Raw genomic sequence first — 11,300 nt, 5'->3', positions numbered from 1 at the left:
ATATATACAATGGATAATGGACAAGTGGGTTATGTCAAAAAGCATATTTTATGGGCCACAGGAAATATGATATTAATTTAATTCATAATATAAAAATGCAACATGTAATATTAATTAATTACATAAAATAATAAAAGTGAACCATAAAGATAGTGTCTGATTGGTTTGAACTTGACTCCAAAGATCAAAAGTGTCAGAATGTCTCATGTTCAAATCCAAGGAGAAATAAAAACCCCTTGTGGTCACAGAGATTCAAATGTGTTGATCACGAGCTATCCGCAAAACAAGTGGTCGTTCTGGGATTAGTCGGCTTGCATAACGGGTTGGATATCCAGGTTTAATAAAAAATAATAATAAAAGTGAAAGACGATATTTTGATACAAGTAATTGAGGATGAGCATTTATTTTGATGATTTAAAGACAACTTGTAGAAAAAGGCAATGTCTTCATCCATGGCATCAATGGTCGTGGGTAACCATGTCACCCAACATTAATGAAACCATTGAATCATCACATAATTGGTTACATTTCATATCGATTTACGTATGAATTCAAATATATCGTTTATTGGTTTGGCTGCTTTCTAACTACTGTATTTAACTTATTTTTATAAATTAATCATCGTTTTAGATAGTTGAAATATGTGTAATTTATTATATATGCATACATCAGAGGACGTGTCATGCATAATAGGGTACTGAGACCACTAAATTATACATGATCAGGTTAATGGAGGATGTCATGTTTAAGTGCGTAACTTTTGCTACAGGAGCTCTGAAACTTGTGATACGCCTGATCGAAGCTAAGAATGAGTAGCACACCTTGTCTAGGGCCCGAAGGAACCCAGGGGATTTTTCGAGGCCGAAAAATGTTGTTTAAACATGTTTCGAGACGCTTTTCTGTTTTTTGATTTTTCATCTGGGCTTTTTATGCTTGGTCCATCATCTTTTTCAAGTCTGTTCTTTTTGAAACTGTTATTTACATGTTGGTTGTGCAAGTTGGATGGTCACATGAACAATAATAAACATTCCATTTTCCGTCCAAATTTTGAGTATCTTTTTTATATTTCGAGTTGAGATTAAAGTTTGACATCTTTTCAATCAACGAGCGTTTAAGAGGTTATTCCTTGCATTCATATAATCAATAGGATTAATTTTCGATTTGATTTTTAAATGCTTCATCAAATTTTTGAATAAAGAGTTAAGAAAACCACATCCAATAATGTAAATTTATGTTGTTAATCCATCGGTACGCATACGTTTGACGTATCGACAGTGAGATCGGAAAATGTCGTTTTTACCAAACAATTGGATATGCTTACAAGACCAAATATTAAAATTAAACTGGAAACGATAAATCTTGTATTAAAATGATGATTGAAACAACAACAAACATTAAAAACAAAATAGCATAAAGATAAAATAAGGTTTTTAAAGACGTTTATTAGAACCATGATGAACAACAAATTATTGATTTATACGATTGATATGACACTTTTTATTAAATATTACTATGAAAGTCTATAAAAATAAACGAGTGGGGTATTAATTTATATTGTGGCTGCTTCTTGTAATAATGAGATCGGGAGAGAATCCTTAAAAAAGAAAGAAGCGAAAAACTCATTTAAACCGTTGAATTGAAATGATCTAATGGATGTAATTAAAATGATGGTTATAACCATATTATATGAAAAAAAAAATACAAATATCCTCAAATTGTTAATCTAGAATCAGCGAAAAACAAAGAAAATAGCAAAACAAATTACATCTAAAAACGATCATTTTACCAAAAGGCCTTTGGCCTAGCGGTATCGTAGCCCTTGGCCTTCTAGGAGGTCAGGGGTTCAAACCTCACCATAGGTGAGTTGGGTGTGAGTTTATTTGTGTGTGTATATATATATATATATATATATATATATATATATATATATAAACACATACTTAGGATCACGTGAGAAAAAAATTATGAAGATTATGTAAAGTGTTGAAGGTAACTTTATATTATGTGAGTTAATGTTACTTTAAATTTTGTGAATACGGTGAAGGTTACATGACTTGAACGTATACTTTCATTCGTTTATGTGAAGACGAACTTCCTACTCAAGAAGATCAGGTTCGCGATTACAGACAATTTCAGCGTAATCGATATCGAGCAGTCCAGGCATTCATTTGCACATGCCTTCGCACGAGAACCCCTATTCTATATATAGGGTCAGGTCCAGAGAAAAACCGCAAAAATTTGAAAAAATTGAGGAACACCCTAATAATCATTCATCTGCATAATATGCATATATGCATACAAGTAACTTGTAAATAATTTGTCCAATATGCATACATGCACAACATGCACACATACATTAAAACCAAAAAACATCTTCAATTACTTGTATTTATATGTGCATATCATATAGATGAATAGTTATGATGGTGTTTCTTAACTTTTAATGTTTAAGGTTTTCCCCTGAACCTTATATATATATATGTGTGTATATATATATGTGTATATATATATATGTATATATATATGTATGTATATATATATATATATGTATATATATGTATGTATATATATGTATATATATATGTATATGTATATGTATATATATGTATATATATATGTGTGTGTGTGTGTGTGAGAGAGAGAGAGAGAGAGAGAGAGTGATGACTTGCCTTGTATGTTATGGTATGTAGGCTCAACATGTCAACATACAAGTATCATTTTCTTAAACCATGTAACATCAAAATCTTGGTTCGATTATACGTATGTATGTGTGTGCTTCATGTGGCTGCCTCCCTTATGAGGGAAATGCCAAACCGTACAAGCCACACAAATGTCTATCATTCAATTAATTGTTGCTATTAAATCTTTATCATATTATTTATTAGTAACGAATGTCTGTTCAAATCTTATCCGATAAAAGACAAAACTTCATCTTAAACCCTTCTGACAATTAGTTAATACACAAATTATTGTTATCAGATCTTAAGGTTCCAAATTCCTTTTGATAACCAAAAGTGAAATTTCGTCTTTTTAATTCTTAGCCCCCTACAAATGGTTTCTATTATAGATTTTTTAGTCTTTGTTCTATTCATTAGTTTCTGTAAAAAGGTTTATAACCAGAAACTCTCGAGATGACCCATCTGCTCATCCTAAGAGTATCACGTGAGAGACAAATTAAGTACACAACGCTTGCTAAATGACTGTGTGTGCAAATATACCACTATGTAGGCTACTGTGATATACCATTAGGGTTTCTATTCTTATAGTCATCAGAAGCATCGTACTCAGTTCGATCATATTAATATAGTTGAGCTAGTAAATCGTTGTTGTTCATGAAACACCATCTCGCGGGTTTAATGTTTCAAAAATGGTAAGATTTCGATCATATAAAAAAAATTCATGACCGACATGTCTAATATGAAACACTTGTCCTGTAGAAAAACTGGATCCGGATAAAGACGACAAACCATCTGTGACAACACACGAAAAACCAGAAGAAACATCGACAAGCAGACAAAACATACATACTCAACTATTTAATTTGGGGTTTTCCAACTACCATATTAATTATACAAGGACATGACAACATCAAATTATGGAGCATGAGTCATCATTTTGTTAAATTTACTTACAGTTGATCATTTTATAAATAAAGACATTTTTATCGTGTTTGTATATAAAATTTATACGGTAGTTGTTGACAGCTTGTAAATCTATAAAATAAAGAGTTATACTGATAATCATAATTGATAAAGCAGAATATATACAAAATTGTATATATTCTCATATCGACCTTCTTAAAGTCGAACAAAAATCTCAACATTGTGAAGAATTTGAAGAATCGCCCGATTAATTAAGTTGGTTGTTAAGGTAAGCTAAATCTGAAACCGCAGAGCTCATACAGTAGATAATAACTAAACATAATTGATAAAAACTTATAATATTTTGATTTTGGTACAGTTGATCGTAAATTGATCTGATGTATTATTAAACATATCGTAATTAGAAATGATGGAGGTAAAAACAAGATCGTGATTGTGATTCTGATTGATAATTGAAGTTAAGTTATAAGATGAGGAGCAGGGCAACCCAAGTCTTGAAAATATCTCTAGTATTTAAGTCGGAATTGACACGTTGAATTGTAGCCATTCTGACTAAGAAATCGACATATGGGCCATTTTGCAAGTTTATATAAATTAAGTTTATTTAGGGTGTGTTTGGTGTCAAAACAGGACAGGATAGAACAATTGTTCAATGTTTGGTAAAATAAAACTGGACATAACAGAACAAGTAAAATGACCAGTTTACCATTATTGAGTTGTTTATTTTAATTAATTTATGTAATTTATTAAATTATAATAAAATAATTATTTTTGTAACAAAATTTATCATTTGAAAGTTTTCATCAAAATAATTAAACGACACCAAATAAAAAGTTTATGTAGTTTCCATTTTTTATTGTTATCTCTTTTCTACACTATTTATTATTACTAGTTGTGTACCCGCGCAATGCAGCGGGACCCATGAACTTTAACGATTTTAAAGTTTCATTGGTTTTATTAGAAAAGATTTAACGATGATATAAGTTACATTTGGTCTTTACATATTAATACAATTTGAATAAATAAGAGTTATGGTTCCAATTACATTCTATCGATGAGAAAAATTGTATGACAGTTTAAAATCCAATATATTTAAACAACTCCACAAATATGTTCGATTTACAACAAGAGCAAATAATCAATAGTCCAGAGCGAGACCGAGAGTTCTAGAGCAATTGAATGAGAGATGATTGAGAAAAAATTTGATAACTCATGGTGAATATTAGTTTGAATCTCACATTGGGGGATGGGGAGAAGACATAGAGGGTGAAGACATAAGTAAAAGGTCTCAAAAGTATCCTGGAAACATGAAAAGAGAAGGTAATAATGTGCATTGGTAACTTGTACTATATGTTATTTTAATTGTAGATTAAGAGATTTTAAGACTGAATGCATAAAGTAGTAATTAATGCATTATGAGTTGTTTTTAAGACTTTGTGCATAAATGTATAGTACTTTGTGCATTAAAAATTATTTTTAAAACTTTTGATAAATTTGGTTTATAAGATAGTATATATATANTATATATATATATATATATATATATATATATATATATATATATCAACCAAATTGGCAACAACTCATAATCACATGATTTATAAACCATCAAACGCCAAGCAAAATTTTATTAATAACATATTACAACCTAATGAACTACTACCAACAGCCATATCCACTCAACCTTCTACACTTTAAACTGTAAGTACACATACAAACATAACAGAGAATACACCACAAAAGTTTCTCTCTTATATTATGCACCAAATGCGTAAAGTTTATATGGAAAACGCATTTTATTCAAAACATATTGATTTGTATTGTTCAACGGTTCCTTTTATCGCTTGTTCGATGGGTAATCTTTCCAAACTTGATGCCCCATAAAATCCATGAACTCCGTTGGTGTTCTTCAATATGAATTCGGCTTCCGTTGGACCAGACATAGGACCTGTGAACCACATATTGACTAAAATCAGAATAATGAATGATCCCACCTGATTGGGGTTTGGGGGTGGGATGTACGCAAACCTGACCTCTACCCAAGAAGCATAGCAACTATTTCCATGGACTACATTATTGGTATATCCCAATTCCCACTGGAGGTGGGATTTAAGAGTGGATGTACGTAGACCTGGCATCTACCCCCAAAGAGTAGAGCAGTTGTTTCCATGAATTACATTATTGAGTGTGTTTCTAAAAACCAATGTTTACCAACAAGGAGAAACTTTTGTGCTTACGATATCTTAAGGGACACATATTGTATATGCTTAAAAACCATAAGCAGTATTACGATATGTAGAACCCCATTGAATCTTTCTCTAAAAGAGCCCTTATAGAGATAGGGGAGTTAGAATTCCAACAATTTTTCCCGCTGCACGGAGTACGGTAGAATTCCTCGGTACGGTCATTCGGGAAGTCCCGGTAATGGTCTTATATCTAACTAATGTGAGAGTCCAACAAGCAATATGCTAAAAAGAGTTACCTCCATGGCATAGCACTATTGTATCAGGATTGATTTTACAAGCAACATATGCAATAGCTTGTACACGATTTACGCTTTCTTCCAATGAGACGGCTGTCTTTGCGCCAATTGAACCAGAAGGAAGTGAGCGTTGATCGTTCTTTCATTCCCCTGCATACATCAAGGAGCAACATCTATAAAGTTCAAATGATCTTGCAAAAACATGTGCATGAAGAAAGCAAGCATCAGATGATCCATATTAAATACCACGCTTCATATTAGCTCCCAAGACAGAATCATACGTGATAAGCATCACATATCCACTATAAGCTTTTGAGAAATATTCACTGTTTAAACAAATATACCACTATAACTGGAACATTTGACTATATTCTATTTGCAAAGTATGAAATACCATTAAGTGACGGCAAATTAGAGGTAGGTGGTTTACCAAACGCTTACCCGGGTAAGCACTTACCAAGTCACTTTACTTTACCGGATAAATATGGCAAGGACTAAGAATCTTACCCGATAAGAGCGAAGGCAAGAATCGAGAATCTTACCCGGTAAGTGAGGACGAGGACTCTTACCATGATTAGCACTTACCGGGATAAATTGTTGCATACGATACGTTTTAGTAAATAAAATCTTACCCAGTAAGTAACCGATAGTGTTGAAATTTACCGATAAGTGTTTACCGGGTAAATGTTTAAGTAAACGGCCCCGTAGTTTGTGCACTAAAATGGATGTTACCATGTTTTGGAATGATTACTAATCGACAAAGACAAAGTTTGGAATAAAAACATGATTAAAAGGATAATGTTGCATGATTTTAAAACATTTTCACATTATGATCATTAAAAGAAATTTCAATTCTAACAAATGAAATGACAATGTGCAACTTGTCTTTTCATTCTAATGAAGCATGCATTTGTTAGTAAATCCTGAGCATTAAAATATGTCTCTTATTAGCATAAAAAGACACAACTATAAAAAGAGCATAACTTTACATTGCATAGTCAATCTCAATCATATTTATGCATCTTGCTTGAAATATATATATCAAGGTTTCAAGTGCAGGGAATTGTAAGGTTTTCAAGTGCAGGGAATTGTAAAAAATGCTTGACTCTAAAAATTTCAGCTTCTTTGCATGTAAACGATTGGAGAACATTAGATAAATATTGTACCTCAACATATCATTCCCAAGTAGGCTTTGCTATTGCCATTTCCAAGCATCCAATCTTTTTATTATGTTACCTCCTGAGACCGAAAACTTTGATTAGCAAGATAAATATTGTACCTCGACATATCTTTTTATTCTCTTTTTATGGACATCAAAAGTAGTAAGTTTGGCAAGATCATAAAGGCTATTAGGCAATGTACCAGTCAACTGGTTGTTAGCAAGTGAGAGTGTCTGCAAGCTGCAACACATTGCAATTCCCCAGGGATGAAGGAATAAAGCCCAAAAGTCGATTGTTGACCAACTGCAAATCTATAAGCTTGGTCAGGTTACACATGCTCAATGGGATCTGACCACTAAGCTGGTTAGAACTGAGATAAAGACTTTCCAATTGAAGACATATGCCAATTCAAATAGAATACATTTTAACTTTTAAATATCATGCTCAACGGGTCTATATTCAATCTTTATGTTTAACTATTTTAAGTTTTTGTAATTGTGCATAAACCTTTAAGATTTTGGTGACATTTGAGGAGCAGCAAAAACTTCATTATTTGAAACARSAGRAAGAGAAAGAGATTTCAGAAAGCTTCATTCCTATGGGCATTCCCATTAGTTTGAGGAGCAGCAAAAACTTCATCCCCATGGGCATTCCCATTAGAACGACATCACCACCAAAAACTTCATTATTTACTTTTGGAAACAGAGAATTAAGACTGATCTTCATATATACATACACACACACACACATATACAAGAATGAACCAAAGATTCCAGAACATGGGTTTAGGATTTTTAAGAGAAAGAGAATTCAGAAAGCAAACATCACCAATAAGAATGAGATGGTGTTGACAAAGAGTGCTTGCATAGCTTGTGAAATCCAAAAGAGGAAGAAAACAATCTAGAATGATGTTAAATACTAAGCATATAAACCCATTATGTTAACTGTATTTAATCATGTGGGCCTGAAGAATTGTATTTAAATTCTTTAATCATGAGGTATAAATACATAAACACACACTGTAGAAACAGTTCAAGATCAACAGCCTTAATTGTTTGTAGAAACAGTTCAAGATCATGTGCAGGCATTATATTTAAAAGTTGGTAATGTTGTATTGAAATTGAAACAGCCAAAAACCTTGGATACAAGATCCTCTATTAATTTTTTATCTTATTTTGGGAATGTTGTATTGAAATTGAGAGCATAGTGACTACATGACAGCAGCATAGTGACTTGGGAAAGTGTAAACAACACGGTTCAAAACAACACAGTTCAAAACAGGACAATGTAAACAGCACGGTTCAAAACAACTCTGTTCAAAACAATAACAGGGCCAGATGTTTTTGTGTGTGATTAGATCAATGCATATGCACATTTTCATTTGTTATTGACACATGGTTTATGTCAATCCAATATATGAAAGCCAACAACTTTTAGAGGAAATATATGCACTTCCTTTATCAATGGAAACGCCCCCCCAAGCATGTAAACAAGTTGCATCATCTTATACACACACACACACACATCTGGCCACATGTTTGGGACTGCATTCTGTTTCAATTTCATGTTTGGGACTTCACACCAGCAGGCAGCCACAACAGTGGAAATCAAGCATTGGAATGGTTATTGGACTTAAATATGGACTTAAATGGCAGAGTAATAAAAGGGAAAAATAGTTCTTTTCCCATTCATATTCTAGACAGCAATATTGGCAAAGTGTAAGTATACACTATCTTTTAGACTTGGGAACTGTTACAATTAGAATGGCTTCAACTGTTAATTATTCTACTGTTTTGGTAGTACTCTAATGGATTTTTCATGGTTCTGATCATCATAAAAAAGTATATATCTTGGGGCTGTGGCTGCTAAGATCAAGCTTATAGCAAGCCAAACATGGCCTAAGAATCCTACAAAAAACAGTGGATGTCTGCAAATGTCTTAACCATGTAAATAATGGGTATTTGGAAAGCAGATTCTGAACCTGGGTATTTGGAAAGCATATTCGTAACCAGCAGGCAGCCACAAAAGTTCATAACATCCATTGTAATGGTTATGGACTTACAAATCACATACAAAGGTTTATGTTTTAGCATGTTAGACTGATGAGGAAGCATTGGAAGGCACATGGGTTGTTTTTCTTTTTGCTATCACCACCGATGCTTCTTGCAAAAAGAGACAGTGATTTTATGAAATCTGTAAACCTTGTGAACAGATATCCTGATCTAAATTATTAGAATATGCACCTGTTTACTTAGTTTATTTGATGGTTTGACATGAGCATCATTGTTAAAGGAGAATCAGGTGATGATCATCTTGCCTTGATGGTTGAGTGGACATGCTTGTTGGTGGGAGTCCCACCTTAGGTTGTAAACATTCTGTTATTTTAATAAAAAAAATCAATTTTATCTAAGTGGTTTARGTCATGAATGTAAATATGTTTTGTTTTCCATATTCATATTCAACTCAAAGATTTATTCATGTTTGTAGACATAAGGATAAAGAAAGGTTGGTTCATATGGAGTCAACCTATTAATCGTTGGATATGAAGATTTTGTTTAGTTTTGGTTCTAATTTTCAGATAAGAGGGCATTACTATGCAAATAGAGTTCGAGTCAGTTAAGCAATTGAATATGTGGTTCTCTAAAATTGCATTACTTGAAAACAATTGCTTCCTTCAATTGTGAGTCGAAATCAACCACCAATAGTAGCAAACCAGCAAATTCTTGAACTGCAAACACAGTAGTCACTCGTGACTTGTTCATGAAATCTGTAAACCTTGTGAGTAGATATCCTAATTTAAATTATTAGAATATGCATGTTTACTTAGTTTATTTGATGGTTTGACATGAGCATCATTATCAAAGGAGAATCAGGTGAGGATCATCTTGCCTTGATCAATTAAACATGCCTATATGATTGCATGACATGGTGATGGTGGGAAATGGCCCTCAGCATTTCCATTTAGTTCAAAGAACTTCAATGCACTAAAATTAACAGAACAGAACAAAAACAAAATCATAAAGGAGGGTTGCATACAGGTCATATAATTTTCCTAATTGTTCTCTAAAATCCTATGAAATTTGATCTGCCAAGTCCATTTGTGTTGCATACAGACTGTCCCCATTATTGGCAATTTCATCTTCCAGGTCTGCATTTGCCTTTTTTTAAAGATTTCTTTACTTTTAATCTCCATGCCAGTTATCAAGATTTATAAACCAAACCAAACCAAACCAAACCAAACGAACCCATTTATCAAGATTGATGAGTTTGAACGATTAAAAGTTGATGTAAATCGTGTGGTATGTGAAACGGAGGAACAGTTTTCAACCAGATTAGCAACCAATTCTATTAAGGCCATCACAGAATGCAATCCCAAACAGTCCAAAACAGAATAGCATCTTGAAAGATGGTTGGCTTATTAGCATCTGTTTTGATGTACTAATCTAATAACATGTTGGTGACAATGGACCTCACACAGAGAATGCACCACCATCTTGTACTTCCTGTCATTTGGCATTGTTATATAGGTTTGATTGGATCATTGTGATTTAAGCACAGATGCTCATCCCCTATAGTGTCCTGAGGGTCTAGCATGACATGCAAGCGAGAATAGACTAAATATTCCCAGTGGGAAAGCTATATATCAAAACAGTTGTAGCTATGACACATCCAACCATGTATTTTRTCCAATGCAAGAATAGTTCAGTTAATTTGCTGATCAGTTTATTAGTCTCTGTTGATATCTATATAAAAGCCCTACCCATGATAAAGTGTTAATAAAAAATTCACACAATTTTAGATATATAATTATTAAACTTGTTAATAATTTGAATGATAATTTTACTCTTCAATAAAAAATCACAGTTTCAAAATGTATAATTTATTCCACTAAAGAACTTCTCCGTCTCAACTCTTAAATAAATGTACATCATAATTGAGGGTAGAATTGTGAATTTAGTGAAGTGTAACTATCTACTAATGAAAGTGGACACATTTGGGACAAACTTACATAGAAATATGGACACTTGTTTTGGGACGAAGGGAATACTAAATTAT

This window comes from Cynara cardunculus (genome assembly GCF_001531365.2).
Source record: "Cynara cardunculus var. scolymus isolate 2C chromosome LG 15, CcrdV1, whole genome shotgun sequence".
NCBI lineage: Eukaryota > Viridiplantae > Streptophyta > Magnoliopsida > Asterales > Asteraceae > Cynara > Cynara cardunculus.
This window is presented reverse-complemented; position numbering follows the sequence as displayed.